The following is a 26,792-nucleotide window of genomic DNA, read 5'->3' as shown; positions in this document are numbered from 1 at the left end:
TTCATGACCGTGGAGGGCAGATCTAGCAGAGTGTCTCTTCCTTCGCTTAAGAACCGGCCCCATAGGCCAGCCCCCCAATCCTTCTGCGGGACTCTGTGAGAGGTCATGGCGACTTCGTAGGCCTTAAACCACTGCTGGATATCATCGTTCTTGTAATACTCCTTTACCACATCCTTGGGGATGTGAACTTTGGTTTCCCCGGTGGGAGCGGCCGGTGGATTCCCGGGTGGCGGCGACTTTTCGTTCCTGGCCCGCCACTCAATCTCCTTCAGGCCGCGTTCATGTTCGAGCTGGAGTTTCTTTTCGTCGTGCTCCCTTTGGAGTCTCTTTTCTTCAAGTTCCCCTTGTAGCCGTAACTGCTCGACGGCCAACTTCTTTTCTGCCAGTTTTATTTCTCCCTCGATCTTTAGTTTCGCCAGCTCAAATTCGTGGTTGCGGCTTCTTTCTCGGTCCGCTAGTTCCTCGGGGGACAGGTTCCCCTCTGGCCCGTTGTTTCTCGCCGGGATGCTTGGTGGTTCATGGGCAGAGTCTCCTTCCATTTGGGTCGGGGGCGCCCCCGTCTCGACCCAGGCTTTCAGTACTTTCTGGAAGTCTTCCTTTGTGCTTAGTCCGGTGGTAGCGATTCCAAGGTCTTTGCAGAACTGTTTTAATTCTCTATGTGTGTAATAGTCCAATTGATCCTCTCGGAACGGTGAGCTCATTTCGGTACCTGCGGCACCCAGGGAGGTTTCTCCTTCCATCTCTGTTTGGTAGTGCGTCAGTCGTTCACTGCACGCTCTCTTTCGGTGTCGGCTCGGATCCCGTCGTCTGCCACCAAATGTTGGAAAGGCGTTCGCCGGAGGGGGGTTCGATACACGTCTTGCCCACCCCTTTGACCCACCTCTCCCAAGTATAGGCCGAACCAGGCGCGCACACCCTGAGGTACACTACGAACAGAGTGACACCACACGTATTCTTTGTAAGACGATAGATTCTTTTATCGATGGTTTCAAGGGATCTTTATGATCCAAAATGCAAGCAGTACAGTAGTGGCACACCGTACCACAAATCGGTCGTGGGGAATGGGGGTGTTAGAAAAGGTAGACGGACCGGGAGGGTCGGCCGGGGTCAGGAGGAGAGGTCTCCGGGGAGAGCCGTCTCCAGTGATCGTACAGACAAGTAACTTCCCCCCCACAGACAGATATCACACACGGATAAGGTTCAGTGTTCTTTATAAGCACTTATTTAAGGTACGGTTGAATGGTACAAGGAGGTCTGGACTCAGGGGTCCCCTCGATTATAGTCTCGCAAGGTAGGGAAGGGGGTAGCGGGACAGTCTATTTACCAATCAGGTAGTTCGGATGAGATGATGATGAGCTCACAATCCTCGAGCTTGGTGGTACGGGCCGCGGCAGCGCCAGCAGGTCCCGGTGTGGATGGTCGATACAACGGGCCGCAGCAGCGCCAGCAGGTCCCCGGAAGATATACGGTCCGCGGCAGCGCCAGCAGGTCCCGGTGAGGATGGTCGTTACAACGGGCCGCGGCAGCGCCAGCAGGTCCCAGGAAGATGACTGTTGCAGAAGGCCGCGGCAGCGCCAGCAGGTCCCGGTGAGGATGGTCGTTATAACGGGCCGCGGCAGCGCCAGCAGGTCCCAGGAAGATGAATGTTGCAGAAGGCCGCGGCAGCGCCAGCAGGCAGGACGATGGTTCACAAGAGCGGGCTACGGCAGCGCCAGTAGACCGTCAAGGTTGAGTTCACTCGGTGTCTCTCGACTCCAGGATACAACTGCCTTCCTGCTCCGGAGCTGCCTCAGTTATAGGGCTGGTGCCCTTTGATGTTCGGACCCTCGCACTTGGAGGTCGGAGGGTCCGGGATGAAGGTGTCCAGACACCCAGCAGGGGGTGGAGCCAGTGCCTGGGGGAGCTGGGGGCGATCGGCACCTGGCGGGGGAGAGCCCTTGACACTTCGTTCTCCCATTGACCTGCCAAGTGGTCCGCTCACCTCCTGGGTGGATGGTGGTGCCGGGATGTCGGGGCCGGCCAGGCCCGGGGTTAGGGTCGAGGGGAGGCCAGGCGGCCGCGTGGTGCAGGGCCCAAGATGGCGGCTTGGCCCGGCCGGGGAAGCCGGTGGGGCTGGACCCCGTGATGAGTAAGGGTCCGAGGGCAAAGGGTCCGTCGGGAGACGGAGTACAGGTGCTTGTCGCGGGGTTATGCCAGGTGGGCCGGAGTCCGGGCCCTGTCGAGCGGGGAGGGAGCAAGCCGTCTGTGAGGCCTGTCCAACATGCGTCCCCCCCAGCTGAAGGCGGGGAGAGTCACCCATCTCCTTGGGGACTCTCTTCGTCGAGGCGGAAAAAGCGGGACAGGCCATCCGCGTTGGCGTGGTCTTGGCCTGGTCGGTGCTCCACGGTGAAGTCCATTCCCTGCAGGGAAATGGACCAGCGCAAGAGTTTTGGGTTCTCCCCCCGCATCTGCATCAGCCATTGCAGGGGTCGATGGTCGGTTTGTACCCGGAAGTGGGTACCGAAGAGATAGGGTCGGAGCTTTTTGAGGGCCCACACTACTGCAAATGCCTCCCTCTCGATGGTGCTCCAACGCTGTTCTCGGGCCAGGAGACGTCGACTGATGAAGGCCACCGGCTGGTCATGACCTTCGGGGTTCAACTGAGAGAGGACGGCTCCGATGCCGTGGGCGGAGGCGTCGGTCTGCACCACAAATTCCCGACTGTAATCGGGGGCCTGGAGCACCGGGGCGGTGCACAGGGCGGCCTTCAGCTCCTCGAAGGCCGCTTGACAATCAGGAGTCCAGTTGACCCGCTTTGGTTGATTCTTGGATGTGAGACCCGTGAGGGGCCCCACGATGCTGCCGTAGTCCTTCACGAACCGCCGGTAGTAGCCGGTGAGCCCCAAGAAGGCTCGGACCTCGGTCTGGGTGACGGGGGGCTGCCAGGACTGGATGGCAGCAATCTTAAGTTGTAGTGGGGCCACCAGCCCGCTCCCCACTTGGTGCCCAAGGTAGGTCACAGACCCTTGGCCAATCTGGCACTTGCCGGCCTTAATGGTGAGGCCGGCCCGCTGGAGGGCTTGTAGGACCTCTTGGAGGTGACGGAGGTGGTCGGACCAGTGGCGGCTGTATACAGCGATATCGTCCAGGTAGGCAGCGCTGAATTCTTCAAGCCCCGCCAAGACCTGGTTCACAAGGCGTTGGAACGTGGCGGGGGCATTCTTCATGCCAAAGGGCATGACCTTAAATTGATAGTGGCCATCGGGGGTAGAGAAGGCTGACCGTTCCTGAGCCCTGGGTGTGAGGCCGATCTGCCAGTAGCCCGCCGTTAGGTCGAAGATACTAAGGTAGCGGGCGGCCCCCAGCCGGTCGATCAGCTCGTCTGCCCGGGGGATGGGATGAGCGTCGGTCCGGGTGACAGCGTTCAAGCCCCGGTAGTCGACGCAGAATCGCAGTTCAGGTGCGGTGCCGGGGGCAGCGGCTTTGGGAACCAGTACAACCGGACTGGCCCAGGGACTGTCCGAGGGCTCGATGACCCCGATCGTGAGCATCTTGGCCACTTCCTCCTGTATGCAGGCCCGTACCCGATCTGGTACGCGGTAGGCCCGGTGCCGGACAGGGGGACTGTCCCCGGTGTCTACGTCGTGCAAACACCAGGGGGTGACCCCGGGGGTGAGGGAGAACAGGGCAGCAAACTGCAGCAGGAGGTCCCGGCAGTCCTGGCGTTGCTCCGAAGTGAGGGCGTCAGAGAGCCGGACCCCGTCCACGGAGCCGTCCTTCTCCTGAGTCTTCAGGAGATCCGGGAGGGGCTCGGAGTCTTCTTCTGTGCCACTGTCTGTAGCCATCAAGAGGCTCAGTTCGGAGCGCACAAAGTGTGGTTTGAGCCGGTTGGTGTGGAGGACCCGAAGGGGGTTCCGGGAGGACCCCATGTCGATGAGGTAAGTGACGGGGCTTTTGCGCTCGACCACTTTGAAGGGCCCCGTCCACTTATCTTGCAGGGCACATGGTTCGGTGGGGGACATCACCCATACTTGCTGCCAGGCTCGAATTCAACGGAGGAGGCATTGTGATCATACCACCTCTTCATGTCCTCCTGGCTGGCCTCGAGGTTCGCCTTGGCCATCTCCCTGAAGCGCCGGGTCTGGTTTCGTAAGGCCAGGATGTATTTGAAGACGTCTGGAGGGGTCGTTAGGGGGGCCATCTCCCAACCTTCCTTGACTAGGCTGAGGGGCCCCCGCACAGGGTGCCCGTATAGGAGTTCGAAGGGGCTAAAACCGAGGGACTTCTGGGGAACTTCCCGGTAGGCGAAGAGGAGGCACGGGAGCAGTACATCCCACTGGCGACGGAGAGGCTCTTCCAATCCCCCAATCATCCCTTTGAGAGTGCGGTTAAAACGCTCCACTAGTCCGTTCCCTTGGGGGTGATAGGGGGTCGTGAATCTGTAGGTGACCCCGCATTGTTGCCAGAGGGACTTCATGTATTTGGATATGAAATTCGTACCCCGGTCGCTGACGACTTCTCGGGGGAAGCCTACCCGGGAGAAGATCCCCATCAGGGCCCGGCCAACCACCGGAGCGGTCACTGTCCGTAGGGGCACCGCCTCGGGGTAGCGGGTGGCATGGTCCACTAGTACCAAGATGAACCTGTGTCCTTGGGCTGTGCGGGGGTCCAGAGGTCCCACAATGTCTATCCCCACCCTCTCGAACGGGGTGGTGACCACAGGGAAGGGTTGTAGAGGGGCCTTCAGCTTCCGGCCACTCTTCCCGCTGGCTTGGCATGTGGGGCAAGATCGGCAGTGGTTCAGGACGTCATTCCTCATTTTCGGCCCAAAAAAATGGGTCACCAGGCGACTGTACGTTTTGTCCTGGCCCAGGTGTCCAGCCAGGGGGACATCGTGGGCCAGGTTGAGCAGAAAGTCTCGGAAGCGGAGCGGTACCACCAGAACTCGACCGGCCCCCAGCTCGGCGATTCTTTGCTCGCTGTAGAGCAGGTCGTTATCCCAGTAGACCCAGTGGGTTCCGGTGGTGTCCCCGGCGTTTTGGGTGCTGGCTTGTTGGCGGAGTCCCTCGAGGGAGGGACAGGTCTTTTGTTCCTGGCGGAACTGTTCTTGGGTGGGCCCCCCTTCTTGCCGCCACTGAGCCAGATCCGGAAGGTCCTGGTGTGGCGCGTCTTCTTCGGTAGTCGGGTCCGGTAGGTCGGACTCGCCGTTGTCCTCTACAGGGGCAACCGGGGGCGGAGGTGCTGGCCATTCGGTTTCTTCTGATCGGGGGGCGGCACGGGCGGCCATGGATCGGGTGGTTATGCAGGCCCAGTCCGGGAGGCCCAGCATCCCCAAGTGCTCTCTTCTCTCGACGGTGGCCCACGGGGAACTCTCGAGGTCATTCCCCAGGAGGCAGTCCACGGGGGCATCGTCCCGGACCGTCACCTTCAGTAGGCCGGAGACCCCTCCCCATTCAAACGGGACGCAGGCCATCTTACACATGCTCTCAGAGTTGTCTGCCGAGCGGACGGGGCAGAGAATGTTCGGTAGGATCTGCTCGGGCTTCACCAGGTGACAGCGGACGGCCGTCACGCTGGCGCCGGTGTCACGCAAGGCCTCGGCTCTCTGTCCATTAATGGTCACCCACTGACCGTATTTTCTGGTGTTGGCGGGTAGGGGGGCCCGCGGAACCATGTCTCTTCCCCCTAAGCATGCCAGGACCATGGCGGCCGGTTCCCACCCTTGCTGGGCCGGCTCATACTCTTCGGGTCCCTCCGATGATTGCTCTTCCCCTAGGGCAGCGGCAGCTACCTGGCGGGGCTTGGGTGTTTGGTTTAGCGGGCAGTTCGGATCATTGGCGTAGTGGCCTAGTCGCTGGCACCGGTGGCACGTGACGTTGGCTCGGTACCCAGGCCGCAACGGGGGGTTGCCCCGGCCGGCCGGAGCCGGGGTGCTGGCCACGGGTGTTGCGGGCAAGGCGTCTCTCCCTCGCCCCTGGCCCCCTCCTCCTCCCCGAGGACGGTGCTGGCCTTGGTTGTTTCTGTTCTGTTCGTGTGGCCCCCTCCGGCCCACTCGGGTGCTTTCCCATCGGTCAGCTTCGGCGGCGAGCTGCCGGGGGTCAGTCAGCTTACTGTCGAGTAGGTGCTGCCTGAGCTCGACGAAACAGTTGTTTGACAGGTGCTCCCATACCATAAGGTTGAAGAGTTGTTCGTAGGTGGTGACCTGACTTCCCTTGATCCAACCCTCGAAGGCCCGGCTGAAATAGTTCACGTACTCTACCCAAGTTGTACCTGGGATCCGGGTGCAATCTCTGAACCTCTGGCGGTACATCTCGGGCGTGAGGCCGTAGCGGGTGAGGAGGGCAGCCTTCATGTGGTCGTAGGACGACATTTGGTGATCGGGGAGCTGCAGCAGGGCATCGCGACCCTCGTTGATAAATCTCCCCCAAAGTCCGGCTCCCCAATCACTCCGGTCGATCCGGTGGGAGGTCATTGCGATCTCATAGGCTTTAAACCACTGTTGTATGTCGTCTTCTCGGACATACTCGCGGACCACATCCTTGGGGATGTGAACTTTTTTCTCAATTGGCCCCGGGGTGTGTGGTCGCTCAGGCACCCCCAGTTCCTTATTCTGTTTGCGCAGTTCTATTTCCGCCAGTCGGCGCTCGTGCTCGAGCGTTATTTTTTTCTCTTCCAGCTCTCTCTGTCTCTGCTTTTCCTCTCGTTCCTCTCGAAGCCGCATATGCTCGAGGTTGAGTTTCTGTTCAGCTAACTTGAGTTCCCCATCCATCTTGAGTCGTGCCATCTCTAATTCGTGTAATCTGACTCTGTCTCTTTCTCGTATCTCCTCCTGCGAGAGGCCCGTTCCCCGCTCCTCGGGAGCAGTGGCGTTCCCCTCTGGTGTGATGCTGTTTTGGTCTGGTGCGACGCTGCTTTGGTCGGGGGGTCCTGAGACCCCAGTTTCTGTCCATGACTCAAGAGCGCGCTTTAGATCATCCTTGGTACTCAGGCCGGTGGTAGCAATGCCAAGTTCTATGCAAAATTGTCTCAGTTCGCGGTGGTTGTATTCTTCTAATTTCTCCATTTGGAACTTCTCGGTGGAGCTGCTATCTTTGGTCGACATCGTGCTTTGTCGTGGGGTGAGCTACTCTCTGTACGATTACGCGTTGATTCGGATCGCGCCGCTGGCCACCAATGTTAGAAAAGGTAGACGGACCGGGAGGGTCGGCCGGGGTCAGGAGGAGAGGTCTCCGGGGAGAGCCGTCTCCAGTGATCGTACAGACAAGTAACTTCCCCCCCACAGACAGATATCACACACGGATAAGGTTCAGTGTTCTTTATAAGCACTTATTTAAGGTACGGTTGAATGGTACAAGGAGGTCTGGACTCAGGGGTCCCCTCGATTATAGTCTCGCAAGGTAGGGAAGGGGGTAGCGGGACAGTCTATTTACCAATCAGGTAGTTCGGATGAGATGATGATGAGCTCACAATCCTCGAGCTTGGTGGTACGGGCCGCGGCAGCGCCAGCAGGTCCCGGTGTGGATGGTCGATACAACGGGCCGCGGCAGCGCCAGCAGGTCCCCGGAAGATATACGGTCCGCGGCAGCGCCAGCAGGTCCCGGTGAGGATGGTCGTTACAACGGGCCGCGGCAGCGCCAGCAGGTCCCAGGAAGATGACTGTTGCAGAAGGCCGCGGCAGCGCCAGCAGGTCCCGGTGAGGATGGTCGTTACAACGGGCCGCGGCAGCGCCAGCAGGTCCCAGGAAGATGAATGTTGCAGAAGGCCGCGGCAGCGCCAGCAGGCAGGACGATGGTTCACAAGAGCGGGCTACGGCAGCGCCAGTAGACCGTCAAGGTTGAGTTCACTCGGTGTCTCTCGACTCCAGGATACAACTGCCTTCCTGCTCCGGAGCTGCCTCAGTTATAGGGCTGGTGCCCTTTGATGTTCGGACCCTCGCACTTGGAGGTCGGAGGGTCCGGGATGAAGGTGTCCAGACACCCAGCAGGGGGTGGAGCCAGTGCCTGGGGGAGCTGGGGGCGATCGGCACCTGGCGGGGGAGAGCCCTTGACACTTCGTTCTCCCATTGACCTGCCAAGTGGTCCGCTCACCTCCTGGGTGGATGGTGGTGCCGGGATGTCGGGGCCGGCCAGGCCCGGGGTTAGGGTCGAGGGGAGGCCAGGCGGCCGCGTGGTGCAGGGCCCAAGATGGCGGCTTGGCCCGGCCGGGGAAGCCGGTGGGGCTGGACCCCGTGATGAGTAAGGGTCCGAGGGCAAAGGGTCCGTCGGGAGACGGAGTACAGGTGCTTGTCACGGGGTTATGCCAGGTGGGCCGGAGTCCGGGCCCTGTCGAGCGGGGAGGGAGCAAGCCGTCTGTGAGGCCTGTCCAACAGGGGGTAGCGGGACAGTCTTTCAAGATAGTGTCTCTGCGAAATACCCTGCGGAAGCTCACAATCCTCGAGCTGGAGGGTGTCGTGTCTCTGGGCGATCTCTTACCGAGTCGTCCTCAAGGGGAGCGCCGCGAGTCTCTCAGCAGGCACAGGTGGTCGGAGTTCGGGAGCCGCGATTCCGTCAGCAGGGCTCAGATGGTTCAATAGCTGGGGGCCGCGAGTCACTCAGCAGGCCTAGGTGGTTCAGTGTTCGGGAGCCGCGACCTCGTCCGCAGGGCTCAGATGGTTCAATAGCAAGAGGCCGCGAGTCACTCAGCAGGCCCAGGTGATTTCAGCATTCAGGAGCCGCGACAGCGTCTGCAGGCTCGGATGGTTCCAGGTCTTCTCTGCTCTCGTTCCTCCGGCACCCCTTGTTATACTCCGCTTGCTCTTTGAAGTCCGGAGTCCTCGCAGAGGGGGGACTGGGGTGACGGAGGGGGTTCGGCGGGATTTCCTGCCGCTCACTCCTTTAGTCTTTTCAGGTGGGTCTGGGAGGGACCCCAGACGCTCGGCAGGGGAGGCGCCTGCTCCCCAGGGGCCTGGTGGCCGATCGAGTCCTCCCGGGGAAGGCGACCCGAGGTGTGACTGGGCTGGCGCCTCTGGGTCTGGCTCGAGGGTTCCCGCTCCCTCGGTTGGACATGCGTGGTAGGGTGTTGAGTCTGTCAGGCCTCTGGCCGTCCCGCGGAGCGGGGGTGGCTGGGGCGTCCGGAGTCGGAGATGTCGTGTCTTGAGGGTGGTTGCAGGTTGGCTGGATGATGGAGAGGGCAACGCCGTGAGGCCGGTCTCACAGTGGGTTACATGATTACACTGTGGGTGACACACACTGCCAATTTGAAGAGGTCTCAGTTGAGCATAATTTACTGCCTACTTGTCCTTCGGACAAAACAGTAATGAAAACTTCTTGCCCTTGCAATAAATCTTAATGTTTCGGGCGATGTGAATTACCCACCCTTGCATTTTGCCACCTCTGTGCATTATCATTTTATTTTTCCTCACTGAGGGAGGTTTACTGGGCGGGGTGAGACTGTAGTCATAGCCAGCAGGGGAGGAGTGATTGGGGCATTCAAGTGCGCATGATGATGTGGCCGGCCGTCTTTGGTGACAGAAGCGTTGTGATTGGCTTCCTGCTTCCGGGAGGAACAGACGAGGACGGAGCTCGACTGAGGTGGCAGCCAGATATGTATTGTTATTGATTTTTCTACCCCCGCCCACCCGTACTTTTCGGTGGCGGCTGCCACGGCATTTTTGCATTAAAAAATCTTTCCCTCTCAAATACCTTATGAATGAAGCTAGATGTGCTTGGAGGATGTATACAAGGAGGGGAAGCGTGCATGGGTCGTTCCTGGATGTAAAACAAGAAACAGAACTACTACAAGCATCAGAAAGCACCCTATACCCGGCACTAACCTTTGGAGACACCTTTCCAATCTTCGTATGGTTGCTTTAACTGAAAGGCCTGCAGGTCTTTGGTAGTGAGCTGCAACCTGCCCCCCATCTCTGGCAAACTGTATCTTTACAAACCCAGGTCTGTTTAGGATCGAGAAAGATATATCTGTATATACGTTAGTATTGCGTCACCCACGTTTTTGTTGTTGTTGTTGTTTTTTTAGGGTTTCCCAACATCTTTCCTGTTGCACACTCCCATCACTGTTATGGCATAGAGGCATTTCAACCCCTTAGCTGCTGAAGCTTTTCTGCCCCAGTGATTGGCTCTTTTGTTATATTTGGGGAAATTAGCGCTTACCCCTTCATAACTCTTTTTTTCCACATAAAGTATCCATGCCAAATGTGCTTCCTTTTTTCCCAACATCCTCTGGATCAGAAAGATACTCAGGGTTTGAACATTCCTCTCAAGTCCACTGTGAAAATAGCCAAAATACAGATGCTTTTTGGTGTCTTGGGAGCAGGGGAATTGGGGAATGTGTTGGATAAGAAAACACTGTTTTGTCTAAAAATGGCATCAATTAAATATTTCATATTTCAACTTCCAGGAACAAGCAGTGTTGTATCAAACATTTTTACCACAGCTTTTGTGTTTTTCAAAGATCTGATCAATTTCCTAAATCTTTGTGGTTTAAATAACTTGTATGTTGGGATGGAAACGGATTTAAAAAACATGGGTGATCAAGCTGTACATTTCTGAAAGTAGACAAAATTGTTTTTTTTTAAATTTCCTTATTAATTTTTACAAATCCTAAACCAAGGCACATCATTCAGGAGGGAGAGGTAAAAGAGACATAATTATATCACCAACAACTTAAATGGTTAAATATTCAATACTCCGTTAATCATTTCAGGTATATGTGTGTTGCCAGGTCATAGTAGTAGTAATCTGGAAGCATGCAGGTACATCTCACATAGGACATTAGTCAGTCTAGTACGGTCATCGAGTGGGGCCTTACTCAGTAGTTTCTGGCTCTCTGGACCGTAGGTAGACATGGAAAGGTGACCAAATATCCCCAGGGCACGTGGCGAGAGACTGGAAGTGTGCATAATCGTCGCCCACTCTCTCACATCGGCTCATGCTCCCAAGCCAATCCAAGACAACTGGCGTGCAAGCGCTTCCCCAGTGCAGTGCTATCTCCCGCTTACCCAGCAGTTATGCCAGGGAGACCAGTCGGCGATTAGAACATGACATATTGAGGGTGTAGCCCAGCAGTGCCACCAGGGGATTGGGCACGAGTTCAATGTCAGTCATGGCAGAGTTATGTTCGAACACTGCTACCCAATAGACACGTACAACCGGACAAGTCGAAGTAAGGTCGGCTCCCTCCCCTTGCACTTCATGCAGTTATCAGGTCTAGTGTGGTTGAATGTTGTAATAGCAGCAGGCAATAGGTAGTAACGGTGCTGAAATTTAAAGTGTAAGAGATTGTGTCTCTGACATTGATGTGCTCCGCGTTTGTGTGCAACAGTATGTCCACATTTTATCAGTTATCGTCACCCCCTAGTTCCGCTGCCCATATCCCTCGCACCCGCCCTGTAGTGTCAGGCCTCAATACAATACATGCTCGATATATTCTTGAGGTCATATGGTCTCCCTCAGTGTCTACCATGGTCAGTGTTCACGGAGAGAAGTCTTTAGTGGGTAGTGGATAGGTGGGTACCAGCAATCTCAGAGTGTTACGAAGGCGTCTAAAAATAAAACAGTCCATGTATGACATGTCCCCCACCCATGGGCCCTCCACCAAGGGCGCAACATGCCTATATGGGAACAGGTCCCCCCTGGTGTATTAGTTATGCCGGTGTAGTGTACATTGTACTAGTTTCTCCCGGGTGAGCGGGAGCCAAGGATTGTCATGTATTGGAATAGAGGGGGCCGCCCCCCAGCATATGTTGCATGCGCCGCCATGCTCTACACGTGGGTGATACCGTCTGTATGTCTTCAGTGTCGAGTGGTATGCCTTGGGTAAGATCTGAGAGTGTAATATTCCCTCCAGCAGCGCCCGCTCTGGGCGCAGGTAAGGTATCAGGGCATCAGAGTGGTACCAGCGATATGCGTGGTGGCGTTGGGCTGCTAAGTAGTAAAGGTGTAACTCCAGGACTCCAAAGCCTCCTCATTCCAGGGGAAGTGTGAGTGTATCCCACCGAATACAGGGGCGAGCTCCCGCATAGATCAGTCGTATTAGGATTCCGCAGAGTGTATGGAAGAAGAGTTGTAACTGGGGTACAGGGATGTTAGTGTTGCGGGGATTCTGCTTATGCACAGAACTATGCGCAGGAAACCAGGACCTCAGAGAATTGTGGTGTACCAGAAACTCCCCTCAGAACCAAGAACCCCTATCCGACTAGCTTAGTGTCCCATTCGTTATCCGAGATTTAGCTCGGCGGTCCCAATGTATAGACAACCCAGAACAAGCGACTTAGATTTTCTCAGGAGTGGTGGGAATCCGAAATACCTGTTTGTATCTATATATCAGTCCACAACAGAATAACAAAGACACAGTAAAGTTTAAAGAGTTTATTTTATAAACCTCGTGTCCTAAGATGCAGTATTTTGGCTAACACAAGCAGACAAATGGTTAAGATCAAAACCATCAGCATTGTTACAATACCATAGAAAATGAAAGGAGCAATCATAATAATAATGACAGTGGAAGACACCCACCCTCCTTTCTCTAGTAACTAATAAGTTATTATTAGACTAATAGAAGGTCTCTTAGGCTTGCATGGGGGACCCCATACCTTATGGATCAGCTTAGTGGAATCACATCACAGGATCAGCTAGGCTCTCTCCTGCAACAGCTCTTCGTTTCGAATGTATCTAAAACATGCTGCTCTGTAATATTAAAGGACTCGTCTTTCAGGTATTGGCAGCTGCATGTATAATATGGTTAAGAAGTGGTACGATCAAACTGAACACAACAACCTGCACCGTCTAGTGACCCAGACTTGTTCCATACACGGTGTACAGACCAAGGTCACTGCTCACTGTTAAGGATGTTAAACAGACGGTTCTCATGTGAAGCAAAGTCGAGTCAGCATTTCTCAAATGAATAACATGTAACAACAGTGTCGCGTGTACGAGGACAACAGGCAGGTTCTTCAATATAACTTCGGTCCAGGAATTCAATAGCGGCCTCTCCGATGTCCCAATTACCAAGAACTCCATGCGCAGCACCCAAGGCCATAAACCCGACACCAGAACAGGCAAACTCATGAGCCACTAAGGGGCCCATTAGTCCATCAAAATCCGGGGCAGGTGACACCAAGTTTGACAGGCACAAATCCAGAGCCCATTGGAATGGACAATCCAGGCAGTGAAAGACAGGTTGCACACAAGTAAAGAATGGAAACCGGAAGGACAATCCATATGCGACACTTAATGTCGCTAGCGGTAAAGTGCCATAGTATTCAAGCATCTGGTTACGCAGATGGATCAGCCGGGGCATGTTGTCTCGGTACGCAAGTTGTGCAGCCATTGCGTATTACGCAAATCAATAGAAGTATCCCAGCTATAAGGACGAGAAGCTAAGGGAGACCTCCAAAGACGCTGGAAAAAATAGAATGAAAAAATGCGGGTATCACACCAAAAATAGTTTGAAAAGAGGTCACGAGGCCGGAGCCCACAACTTTAAAAAAATGAACTACGCCAGTTGTAGACGAGGCATTAAAGATAGTCTGTATCAAGGTCCCAAAATGCAAGGGGAGGTCAGTATTCAAAAGCGCCTGCACCTCGATGCGGGTGTTTGCTACGTGAAGAAGAAATGTTTCACGGGACGAAGTCAAAGCGACCTCTTTTTGAGACAAGAGCCCTTATTCTGCTCATCTTGTTGAACTCTGCTTTCAAGGTTGGAATCGAAGGCCAGATAGAAACATCGAGCCGGCCATGCGGGGGTGGGAAAAGGACTACACGCTGTGAAACAGTTACTATGTAAGGTATTCCTTCTAGCATCCCACAGCAAGCTTCATTATTTAAAAGCAAATAACTACCGTTAGCAAGCCGCTTAAACGAAGGGGTTATAACTGGCACCGGAATACCTTTCAGAACGCAAGCCAAATTAGGAGCGTGTATATTGCAGGCACCATGTAATTGTATGTGTCTACACACTACAGAATGATCAGGGGCCGAAGTGCACTCCTCACCCTTTAAGTAAACCTCTTTTCCCTCCCGCATGCATCTATACGTGAACGGGAGCGACCATACTTCGTGCAGGAAGGCAGTACCAAGGTGTTCATATCTGCCAAGTGCATAATGTTTCATGCATGAAGTAAACTTAAACAGGGAAAAAGGTAACTGGATCAACCCGTGGATAAGCCACACGGCCGAGTTCAGTTCAGCAATCGAACGGCAAAGGTTCTAATTTTTCAATGTGCAGTAAGGAATAAGTAGCATCTTTCATGGACATGAACTGTTGCTTCGCAGTCAAGTTAAAAGGGAGAATGACACATTCATGTAATCCCACGGGCCTTTCCCTGCCTTTAACGTTTGCAAAGTCCATGCAAACTGCATAATAGAACGCAACTGATTCTGGCCATGATACAATACAGACAAATCATTCTGCACAATGTCCACGACAGATGAAACAATATTATCCAAAGTATAAATTCTGGAAGACAAGGTATTAATGCTATTATCAATCACTGCCAATACTTTTTCCATATTGGCTTGGTCAATAGTGCGAAATCTGGATGCAGCCTCAATTTGCGACAATTTCCAAACTTCGTTGTAAATAGCATATACCCATCTTTTGGACCTGCCTGTTGCAGGACCCTTAACAAAATCATTCAAATCTATTTTGTTGTTTAAACGTGATAAATGAAGTTTAACAGAAGCTAATGTGGAATGTTGCAGCCATGACTGGCATAACTTACCCACAGAGTAGGTAGTTACAGTGTGTGATGATTCAAAATGTGGATCTACTCTAACTTGAGTACAACCAGGTGTCAAGGTTAGAAATCGATGTTGACAGGAATCCGAGCCAGTTTGCCATACCAACCTCCCATCAGGATCTAATGCTGACATATTAAAGGTGGCGTTGGAAACAAGGGACTGCAACATAGTTATGGACAGATCTGTGTGATTTTTCCAATTCGGATAAGCACCCAGATCCGGGATCGAGGGGGAATTCAATTTTTTTAGACATAGCCAATCCAAAACAGGTGGTCTGAAAAATAGATGAGTTCAAAAATAAAATATGGTTTGGGATAAGACCGGCATGATGCAAAGCTTCTGTTCCCTGTACCTGCCACGGTTTAGTTCCCCAAACCGATTTAAGATCGATAGTAGCTTTCCATAGGTCATAACCTTTAATAGCCAATTCGTCCATAAAGGACTTTGAATATAACAATTTGGTATGTGTTAATCTAACCTTTGAGGCGGTTTCAGCCGCCACCTTAAAATAAAACGAGGTCGGATTAGACACACTAAAATCCGAAAAATATGTGAACATGTTCACTAACGTGGCAGAGCTGCCAGACAAAGGGGCAGGACAGTGTTCCCATTGTGTGTAATTAACAAAATTATGGAAAGTATTTGCTCTGTGTAGGAAATGTGTGCCATAATGTTGATAGCAAAATTGTTCACCATAATTTGCAGTATTTAAATATAAATCTTCAGCATCAAATGCAGCATAATATTTCAAATCAGAAAACAGTGCCTCAATTGCTTGTACATCCCAATCATCCGATCGGATGTTCTGTTTAACCACATCACCCATAGAAACACGAAAGACATTAGGCACATTAATCACTTCAGTAGGTCCATGAATTTGAAATTTAACAGCATCCCAAGCGATCCCATCAGGCACAGGCCAGGCAGTAATGTTCATAAAGGTCTAGTCCCTTTTCATTATGTACGATGAGGAATGGGGGGCCAAAGTTCCATCAATTAATCGAATTGCAGATCGTTCATTCAGGTAGTGTCCATTAATAAGCTGAAAAAACACTACCACAAAGCCAATTGTCATGAACAAAAAGATACATATTAGCACCAGCCAGATGTAAGTCCATGGTGCCACTAAAAAATGTCTCTTGAACCAGGCAAAAAATATAGAAATTTTGGAAGGGGCAGTGGAAGTCATTGATTCAGTGTCAAAGGAAGAATGTGACTGGTTGATCGCTGTTGAATGTAAAAGAGGCAACGGGACTCCAGCAGGATAAGCATACTCAGGATCATCAGACAAACCACGATCAACAGGCGGTAAAAGAGGGGAAGCAACAGCATGCATCTCAACGGCAACTTCAGGCATGATGTTAGAGGGCGGCAACACAACAGAATTTCGCAGTATAGAAGGGCAAGAAACTGAAGGTGTCATACTATGGAGAATCGGCCACCAGCTGTAGCTTGACATTGTCAATCGAGATGTACCTGTTATCCTTGCGACCAGGCAGTGGAGGTAAAATAACTGTTCGTGTACCCAGGACTCCAAGCACCGGGACCGGTGCACGATAAGAGGGGCCAAACTCCTTGTTCTCCACCTTCTCACGGACCAGGTCACCAACTCGAGGTAGCCAGCCGACTACCGGAATCTGGAGCTCAGCTTCGGATGTAGAGGGCACGTGTTCCTTTGCTAGAGTGTCTCTGGCTTCTTGAAGAGTCTGCAATACAGCACAGTGATCATCTAGGTCAAAAGGCGCGGCTGCCGCCGCCATGTCTAGACCCTCAAGGTCCGGGACAAACATTCGTACTCCAAAGAGCATCATGTATGGGGTCCGCCCACACAGAGACCTTCTAGGGAGATTATTAAGTGCACGCTGTACGTCATACAAGTGGGTAAGCCAGCTTCGGCCTGTACCTAAAACCCTTGCTGTCAAAGATTGCTTTAGGTCACGGTTCATTCGCTCCACAACACTATTGCCCTCAGGCCGGTATGGAGACGAAAATTTGACTTGGACCCCCAAACTTCTCATGGCTTCTTTGTATGCCCTAGAGGCAAACACAGGGCCCTGGTCAGAATGAAGGGTACCACATGCAAAACTCCCTATAAAGACACGCAAATCCTTGATGACAGTCCGGGCATCAGCACTCCTTTGCGGCCACACCCATAGAAAACGTGTGCACGAATCGACCGCAACCAAGATGTACTTGTACGCAGTGTCAGAGGAAAAAGGACCGCAGTGATCTAAATAAACACACGCAAGTGGTTGATTAGATATAAACAGCTGCGTTTGTGGTGGACGCGCGGCAGAAGAAGGCTTAATCTGCTGGCAAATGTCACAGAGAAGGACATAAGCCCGCGCTTGTTTGTACAAACCGTACCACCAGTAACGTTGCTGCAAAAGCGATACAGTAGCCGAAACTCCGGCATGCGCAGAAGCAACATCTTCGTGGGCAGCTGATATCAGAGATGGTCTGCAGTCCGCGTTGGGAATCAATCTGTCGCCAACGTTATTAATCCTCACTAAAGGGACGTTATCAGGACTTAAGTGATAATGGTAACGAGAAGGGAAACCTTTAGGAAAGCCTTTCCCTGTCTCTGTCGCAGCAATAGCTGCCAAGATGTCATCATCAATCTTAGTTTTGGATCTTGTAACTGCTGCTACTAAATATGTCGCCACTGCGGTTTTTGCTGCCTCGTCAGCCAGACCGTTACCGACAGCATGGACACCAACTTGTTGGTGACCAAGAGTGTGAATTACATTCACGAGGGGCAGACGTCCTTGAAATTCTGCCACTTTAACCCAAAGCGTTTTGTGCTTTACTGTGCTACCCTTGGAATCACGAAATTCATTTTGAATCCAAAAATGTAGATTTTCGTTGTAAGATTGAACACAATAGTATGAGTCACTCACTATAAGAGTAGTGACTCGAGGATCAGCAAACTCCAGTGCAAGCACCAGAGCCCTAAGCTCAGCTAACTGCGCGGTACAATCACCCTATGATTGCGTGTGCACGACATCAGATTGGAACTCTCCGTTCACGAAAGTACCCACGACAATTGCGCAGGCCGCTGAATATGCGTGCTTTGATCCAGTAGCGGGTTGCGCAGACCCATCAGTGTAGATGACACAATGGTACTCCTCGAGCGGGCGCAAAGACAGAGGAGCCGGATGAACAAATTCATACTCCAAGAACTCCTGTGTCTGTAATGCCGCGTCAAAGATGTATGTGACGTCAGGCGATGTCAAGGAGGTAGCCCATTGTATCCACCTTGGATGCAAAGCTTTTGAATTTGGTACACTGGCTTTAGTGACTGCCTCAAGGGCAGGGTACGGTGTTACCACCAGCATGCGTTTTCCTTGCGATAGCGCTCGTTCTTTCAGGATCGCCATCTGAACCGCTGTCAGTACTTTTTCGACATAACAAACAATTGATGGACGGAATGCTGACAATGCAGACATTCTCCCCCAGTCAAGAGATCTGGGTTAAATCCATCGTTCTTTTGCCCACTACACCACCCCAGTTTAGACATGGCCATATGCAAATCAGTCTTGACCCTGTGCCTCATGGGAACAGTCCAGCCCGAACTGCCAAGCCATGTCTTCCCTGGACCGGAATCAAGCATCCTAGGACCGGTTTCTGGCTATCAGCCGTCATCAGCCAGGATAGCTTGACTCCAGTGGCGTAGTGAGCACGGGTCCCACTTCTGGGGTGGCGTAGTGGGCAAAAGAACGATGGATTTAACCCAGATCTCTTGACTGGGGGAGAATGTCTGCATTGTCAGAATTCCGTCCATCATTTGTTTGTTGTAACGCTTTTCGCCCTAAGTGGGATGGGTATTCACTCTCATCCAGTGCTGCAGCACGGTAGCCGAAGCCATGAGGGCCTTATAGCACTGGGCGGGCCTCAGCGGGTAGTGGCGGTCCGCCACAATCTCATCCTTGCCACACTCACCCCAATTTTGTAGGTGTTGCTCTGTCCACACAGCTGTCTCTCTGGGGCCTGGTGCATCTGCAGAGAGTGGGTCTTTGCTTCAAATTCTGGCCGGTATTGGGCAGCCCGCCACTCCCACATAGGGCCCGGTCGCATCCGGCTCCATCTCCCCGGTAGGCTGTGGCTGTCTCTCACCTGGCGGGCCTCGAGAGGGCAGTTCTTGTGCCCCGAGGGAGTGGCTGCCTGTTCGCGCAGCTCAATGTAGAGACTAAGGAGGGAGGGTTCCAACGACTTACGAGGTTGGGTGACGTCTGCCTTAGACCTGCCGCCACGGAGCCTCCAACGCTGTGTCGGCCGTGCGTGGCCTGCCTTTCCCCTCTCCTTCAAATGCAGGCATTAGTCCTTCGACCGGGCACAATTTCCATGGTCCTCTGGTCCCTGGCTTCCCAGCTAGTTGTTCATGCTGATATGTAACGGCTTCTGCAGCAGCAAACTGCTAGTAGGTAAATGCCGAGCCGGAGCCTCACAAATGTGTGGCCATCTTGGTAGCGGTCGTGGCCACGCCCCCAAGTAGACAAAATTCTTAAATCAGAAAGGGGTCATTGTATAGATTCCTCAAAGCTTTCCCAAATAAACTAGTTGTTGAATTAAAAACATATTGAAAATAAGTTAAAAAAATATATAAACAATTGATGACAATGTTTTCATCTGTTATTTTTTCAGAACAATGGCCGATTTACAAAAGCAGCGTAATATCAAATCTGTCAGACCCTACTTTTTGCAGGGATATATAGGGGTTCTAGGTTTTCCAAAAACACAAGATACCCAGAGCCAACAACACAGCTGCAGCTTATGATTATTTTTCATTGTGTACCAAATATGCAGCAATTCACATGGCAACATCTAATCAAAGAAAAATGGGTTTGAAGGAAAGCTTGTTTTTTCTGAAAAGTGCTCAAGTTGTTGAGTTTACGAATAGTAGTTATTAACAGACCATTGATTTTGGGGTAGCAACATTATCATGTGGTTCAGGAGCAAAATGTGTTTTCCAATTGGTGATAACTTCCACTAGTCTATGTTCGCACGCAACTCCTGAATCAAACACTTGTGTGACTGGGCCTAGTACACTCGAGATACAATATCCCAAAACGACGAGTAACGATATTCCATTTCACCAATCAAAACTGAGCTTTTTTTATTTTGCAAAGTGTGTACCGGCAGAATTTGGGCCCTTGCTCACCTGGCACCCACTCACTAACTTACCAAACCCAGACATTTCTGAATGTAGACACCCTGGGGAATTCAGGGAGGTGTGATTTGCATTGATCCCATGATGCTTTTGTACCGAAGGCCTTGCAAACCTCAAACATTGACTGCACATCCATTCTCCTCAGATGTCTGTGAGTAAAATTATCAGGAGCTGCGGAGACCCACAAACATCCTCCCACTTATTGTTCCCACCCATCTCCCGATAAAAACAGTACCCCACTTGCTTGGATGGAGCTAGCACCCGCAACTAAAAATGCCCCAAAAAGCAATCTGAAGAAATCACTTTTTGCCTTTTAAAATACACGCTTTATTGTGGTGTGTGTAGCTGCGGAATTTGGGCCCTAGCTCAGATGCCACCCAGGGAAACACATCAAACGCAGACATTCATGAAACGTAGACACCCTGGGGAGTTTAGGTTGTGTGACGTGTGGATCCCACAGTTTGTTTTACCCCGAAAGGCCTTACAAACCTCACACCGGGCTGAACTGCCTGGAGCTCAAGCTGTAGTAAATTCTACCACTGACCCTCCCTCCCCAAAAACTGATTTTTTTTATTTCTATATTTCCAAATTGGAGATCTACATCAAAAGAATATTTAAGGAACTACTATTCCTTGAAAATAGATTTTTCTAAACATGCCCCAATGACTATCATATTTAGTGCAGAGTCTAAGAGTAAAGCGCGTTTCCTGCACTTTGAAACACACATCTGAATAATCTTGTGGCCATGGATTAAAAAAAAAACAAGTTAACACAATAATAATATTATTGAGTGCCATCTGCTCAGATGAATTTGCTCCCAAACTAAATGGATGCCTTTTGATTTTTTGCAGCGAGACTTAGTGTGACAAGTCAACATGTAAAGCTCACAGCATACAATCACCAAACACAAAAATTTCCAGAAGTGGTTCAGAAATTCTATCCTGTGCTGGTGTCTTAGGACAAGACAAGTTATCTGTGAGTGGCTGGGTGCTAGAGAAGTGAAAGAGCAAGAGAGGGAGATCGGGACAGAGGGAGTAAAAAAGAGCGAAAGAGAGAAAACAAGAACATGGTGTTTGTTACACAAGAAGAGAGTGTTTTAAATTGTCTGCTTTGCCTGTGGGCTGGAAACATATGTAGGGTTATTTATCTAAGTGAAGGGCATAAACCAGCGCGGGCAGACAAGAAAAACTATTTTAAAGAGTGAAAACTGCTAAAACACCACTTGACCTTTCCTGGTTGAAAGCTCTTTGCATGTTTGTGTGTTGAACGGCGGCTGCTCCATTTTGCCGCCAACTAAATGAGGGTGATGTTGCAAGGGACTGTGGGTAGTCAGATTAATCTGACATTATAAAAGGAGGCCTAAACCTGCACCTAAATAATCCTAAAGACCCTACAATTCAAGCCCTATTCACTCTCCTGAAAGCGAACAATCTTATCCAACACTACAACAAACAAACGCGCAATAAGGGCTCGAGACTTGACGCCGTCATCTCTAACACAACACTCTAGCCCTCCACTCTATCCAACCATCCTACTGGACTGATCATCTAATTCTATTCAATCTCAATACCAACCAACCAAAGCCCCCCCAATCTAGCCGTCCCAAGCACTGGGTGAGGAGCATGCGTTGAATTCCACATACTGAATTAGAAAAATTGGTCCATTCTCAAATCACACCTTCACCCATCTTCTCTTCTGCCGAAGACCTTACCGATGACTACAACAATATGGAAAAACTTGTCGAGGCATTCGCCCCCCTAAAAGTCAAGAAACCAAGAAGCATCCCCTCCAGATCTTGGTTCAACACAGACCGTAACAAGGAGAGACGACAACTCCAATTAGTCAAAAGAAATTGGAGACCGCAGCCCTCACTAAACAATCACTTTGATCCTACGGGCAGAATGCCTAAAGTAAAAAAATAAAACCTCTTCAGTAGGGGTGGGTGGACATGGCGGAGATACACTATGCGGAATTCTGCGGAGTTGAATAAAAACTCCATGGAATTCTGCGCCGCCGTAGGTCTCAGAGGCCCTGCTACATGAATTAAAGAAGGCTTTCATGACTCTGTTTTCCCGCCTTTATTTTATCCCTCTTGCTGCTCCAGGTGTGTGATCTGCTCCCGCTGTGGCAGCCAGTGGACGGCCCTTGCTGTTGTTTCCCTACCATAGCCTGTTGCTCAGAGGTCACCTGTCCCTCGCAGTGCAACAATGAGTGAGGGAGGGACTGGCCTCGTGCAGCCGGTCCTCCGACCACCCACTCCGTCCGGTCTCCCTGCAACGGCAGCTCGTCTCGATGCCTCCCTCAGCAGGCCAGGGTGAAACAAGCGCAATGCCCAATCAAAACAAACACAAACCACAAGCACACTCTGTGAAAAAAAAAAAAAACACCAAAACCAGCCCAACCCTGCACAAAATGAATGTAGATTACAAAATTAAACATGGACATATGCAAATGACTCACTGTGACAAACCATGTTTGTAACTTCTAACAAATGTAATGCCTGGGAAACGGCCGTAGTGTGATGTTTTGGGCTGGCGCCAGTAAACTCCGTTCCGCTAAGCAGGAGGCAGAGTTTTTCCTTGAACTCTACATTTCAAGTAGAGCGCAGAGTAAAAAAAACTTTCCGCGCTCTGTCAGCAGAGTGGAGTTCACCACCTATCCCTAACCTTCAGAGAAGAAGCCTTGTTTTTCTGAGACCAACTTGACCGGTCTAGAAATAGGCCCAAAGACCTCTTCAACATCAAAGAAAAAATCTCCCCTCTCCCCCCAACACTCGACTAATAACTCTACGCGCTGCAAAGAATTCCTAAAATATTTCTCTAATAAAATCTCTAACATTGAACACTCCCTTGAGCCTCCCAACCCGTTACCCAAGGATGCCCCTTCACACAAAGGGCCTAACCAAAGCCCTACATTCAAAGCGCAGCTGTCCCCCTCTCAGCAGCACAGTCCACCAACGCCAATCCCTTGCAATTGGAAAATGACGCAACCTGGACTGAATTCAAACTTATCCCGGAAGAAGAAACCCCCAAGTTACTCGCTAGTATAAAGCTGACCTCGCACACCACCGACTGCTACCCTGCGGCGCTGCTTTAAAAAAACTCTGCTACATCATCTCTCCTATTCAGACTAAAATCATGAAGTCCTCCCCCCTCAAACTCCGCCAAGTCCCCCCTCATTAAAAAAAAACTGACGCGGACCAGACCGACCTTAACTACAGACCTATAGCTAATCTCCCTCTTCTCGCCAAAGTCATTGAAAATGTGGACTTGCACAACTCAACAGCCACATAGAAAAATACAATCTGCACGACAGCTTGCAATCGAGAGTCGGAAAAGGCTGCAGCAACGAGACTGCGATAATGAACATCATAGACTACCTACACAGATACCTAAATGATGGCCAGGCCTGCCTTCTAGTCCTCCTGGACATATTGGCTGCCTTTGATACTGTCAGCCATGACACCCTCATAAACCTCCTCACACAGCGTGCCCCAAGGGTCAATCCAGCCCTATACAACCTCTATACAGAACAATGATCCAGCAACAAGCCAAAATTGCTTATCTCTATGCAGACAACACCCAACTCTACCTAAAAATCTTCTCATTTAAAGACATCCAGCACGTAAATAGCACCCATACCACAGTTTAGTCCTGGCTGACAACCAACCACCGTAAACTCATCCACAACAAAACCGAACTCCTTTTTATCCAACCCAAATAAAACTCCTTTCCCGTAGATCTCTGGCCCGACAATTTCACCGCATTAAACTGAAAACTATCACACTCCAATTCTATGAAATCCCTGGGGATTACACTTGAGCGTCATCTGAGCATGAAGGGGCATATAAACGCCTCGCCACAAAGTACCTCTTGGATGCTAAAATCCCTATAAAAAGTCAAACCCTTCATCCCCTCAGTAGACCTAAAAACTGGTGCAATCCTTCGTTCTCCCCAAGTTAGACTACGGCAGCGCAACGATCATGGGCACCCCCAAAACAGACCTTGCACCCCTGAAAGTCACACTCCACGCATAGGCCAGACTTCTGTCCGGGGAGAGTCGCTTCGACCACATCACTCCTGCTCTCAGGAATCGTGACTGGCTGCGAAGTAAGGCAAGAGCTAAATTCAAAACTGTGTGCATAACCCACAAAGCGCTCTACACTGAAAATTCAATCTACCTCACACACAAATTAACAAAAGCTGCCCAAAAGAGACCCCTCCGAAGCTCTGTCTACTCCTGATTCCAGCAAAATTTAAGAGCGAAATCCGGCACACGTTTTTTCACTGGAAACACCCCCAGAATTTGGAACTCTCACCCTCAAGATTTACGGGACAATCCGTCATTCCCTCAAATGAAGAAGAAACAAACTGCTACTCTTTGACAAATACCTAAACTCCGCCCTTAAAGCATCAGTGTAAACTGTTTGCCTCCATCCCCCACCTTCTAAACAAATCTGATAATTACCAACTTCGAGTAGGACAAAGCCCCGCTCTCCCCACCTTCACTACACCATACCTTAGTTACCTCAGACCTTACATTGGTCATCTACACTACGGTTCGTTGTCTACAACGAAGATTAAATTCCTCTATTTATTCTTATGATGTAATCTTGTCTACTCCTCATGTAACCTTTGTTTTCACTGCTGGTCTAATTCTGTCTAGCGATTTACACATATATACCATACTTACCTCCAAGAAGTGTCATCAACGTAACCTCATGTCTACTGTGCACGCCCTTTACATATTGCCACTGTGTCTTTATCCACACCTAATACAGCTCACGTCATGGATTCTATGCAAATTCTATGAAGCCCTCTAATGCCTTCAGCTCAAGTCAGCATGTGACCTTACAGCTAGAGCAGTCGACCTCGAAGCTGGGGAACTGGGTTAGAGTCTCGGCAGCAACGCTCAACATCCTGTGATTCTGGGCAAATCACTTAATCTCCCTGTGCCTAAAAAAAATTGAATGTGTCCATCTGTAACAAAACTGGTGCTCATGTAAAGCGCTATGACACCTGATATCTTCGGGTCGAGTTCAAGCTAGATTTTTTAAAAAGCATTAAAAAAAACTCTACAAAATAATTTTCAAAAAAGTTGGCGCAAACACTTCACAGAACCAAGGCGTCGACGGAAGTCAGAGTCCGCCATGGGCCGTGCATCTCAACCCCACTCCACCAAGCGCTCAGTGCCGCAGCCTGCAACCTCTGAGCGCTGCAAAACCCCACCTTCTAGCACTACATTGAGACTGTATCCACACACACACACACACACACAAACACACACGGGGCCCGTGGATGGAGACCCAGCCTCACAGGTGGGATGACCAGGCATCCTGAATTTGCCCGGAAAGTCCCGGGTTTTCACCAGCTGTCCTGGCATATTTTTGCAATTTTGGCTCATGTCCCGCGTTTTAAAGGGGGTCGACTGAAACTAGTGAGAAGTCAGAATGGGTGTTCTAAAGTTGTGCTAGTTAGCAGCTGTTAAAAGGAAGCAATTTAATTAACAGGTATGCTGCTGGTTTTAGAAATTACATTTTATTTTTTTCTTAGTGCTTCTTCTGTGTTCCAATGTTGTTGATAAGAGTTCTCATTCTGCGCAGCAATGTTGATGTAAAATTGTAGTCCTATTTTTGCAAAATGTCCTGGATTTTGGTTCTCAAGATCTGGTCACCCTACCCACAGGCCTTCTCTGGTGGGCGAGCACCAGTCCTCGAGCTGGCACAGCCCAGGCACTGTTGCATCGCTGCCCATGCGGGGGGCATGGATTCTCCTTTCATACCTCCCGCACCCCGCATGGCCTTTCCTCCAACTCCCTCCTCCCTCTCCTCTGTAGAAGAGGGGGGCCTGTCCCGTGTCTGTGGTTAAATACCCCCTTCCCCCCCCCCCCCCCCCCGAGCCACAATCCTGTGCTTAACTTTGACTGGACTGAACCCAGTGTCCTTCTGCCTGTCCCTTCCCCGCCTTCACTCCCCTTACCCCTGCCCGGTCCAGGCCGGTTCTGCTCGGGGGGGGGGGTGTGGGGGGTGAGGTCCAGTAAGGTGCCTGGCCCAGCCACATCCCCCCCCCTCCCTTCGGGAGGGGCGCCGAACCAAGGGGCATAGCAGTCTGCCATTAACATCAATTATCCGTCGGGTGGGGGTGACTAGAGGGTGTTTGGATGACGCACTTCTGACGTCACTGGTAATGGCGGGACGACCACATAAGTCCTGAATGCCAGACTCCGGCAGGTGAGTTATTTTCAGCCCGGAGTGCTGTGAGGTGAGCGCGCCGTGTGATCTGCTGCAGGTGAGTTGTGGGGGTGGCAGACAAAGACACTCTGATTATTTTCATCCCTAAATGCTGCGTGAAGTGAGCGCGCCGTGTGATCTGCTGCAGGTTAGTTGCGGGGTGGCAAACACAGACACTTGAATTATTTTCACCGGATGTTCTGTGGTTGTTCTTCATGCAGTTTTCAGCTGTATGTTCCAAGCCGAAGTGTGATGTTTTAAGTAATAGACGTGGGCAGTGGGTACATAAAGACTGTTATAATTGTAGTTAAACAGACAGTCTATACTACAGCAAGTCTTGCTTTGTTTTTAACCTGGCTAGTCAGGACCTTGTCTCTAATCCGTAGCTAATAGCTCCTAGCCCTATGAGTACAGTTCAAGAGTATTATTAAACAGTAACATTCCCAATCTCCCTCAGATGTCTATAAACAATTTAAGTTGAAAAATATCAATTCTCCGACTCACTCCAGTTGGGTACTCGGGTTGAAATGGAAAAGTGGCACCCAGAGCCCCCAAAAATGGTGGGCCCTGGTATACCACGTGATGAAGTTGAGGGCATTGTCCCTGGATTATAACACATTGGTGTGTTTACATCGAAATTAGCTTAGAAATGCACAGCACCTATAGAAATACTGTG

The 26,792-nt window shown here is 51.1% G+C and overlaps 1 protein-coding gene across 7 annotated transcripts in view; it reads left to right on the top strand.

Annotated features, from left to right (window-relative positions):
* The window catches only part of LOC146822366 (uncharacterized), a 164,776-nt gene that overhangs the window by 17,346 nt on the left and 120,638 nt on the right, over positions 1-26,792 (top strand). Inside the window, exon 1 of one of the 7 annotated variants that reach the window (XM_085613458.1) lies at positions 26,227-26,264. The exons of the other annotated variants lie outside the window; for them this stretch is intronic. The gene's annotated coding sequence lies outside the window, so the exon portion shown is untranslated. Of the gene's footprint in view, positions 1-26,226; positions 26,265-26,792 lie in introns of those variants that run through there. 7 annotated transcript variants of the gene reach the window in all.

Source organism: Triturus cristatus, chromosome 6 (assembly GCF_964204655.1).
Source record: "Triturus cristatus chromosome 6, aTriCri1.1, whole genome shotgun sequence".
In the NCBI taxonomy this organism is placed as follows: Eukaryota; Metazoa; Chordata; class Amphibia; order Caudata; family Salamandridae; genus Triturus; species Triturus cristatus.
The sequence above is the reverse complement of the archived record's forward strand: the minus strand, read 5'-3'. Positions and strand labels throughout refer to the sequence as shown.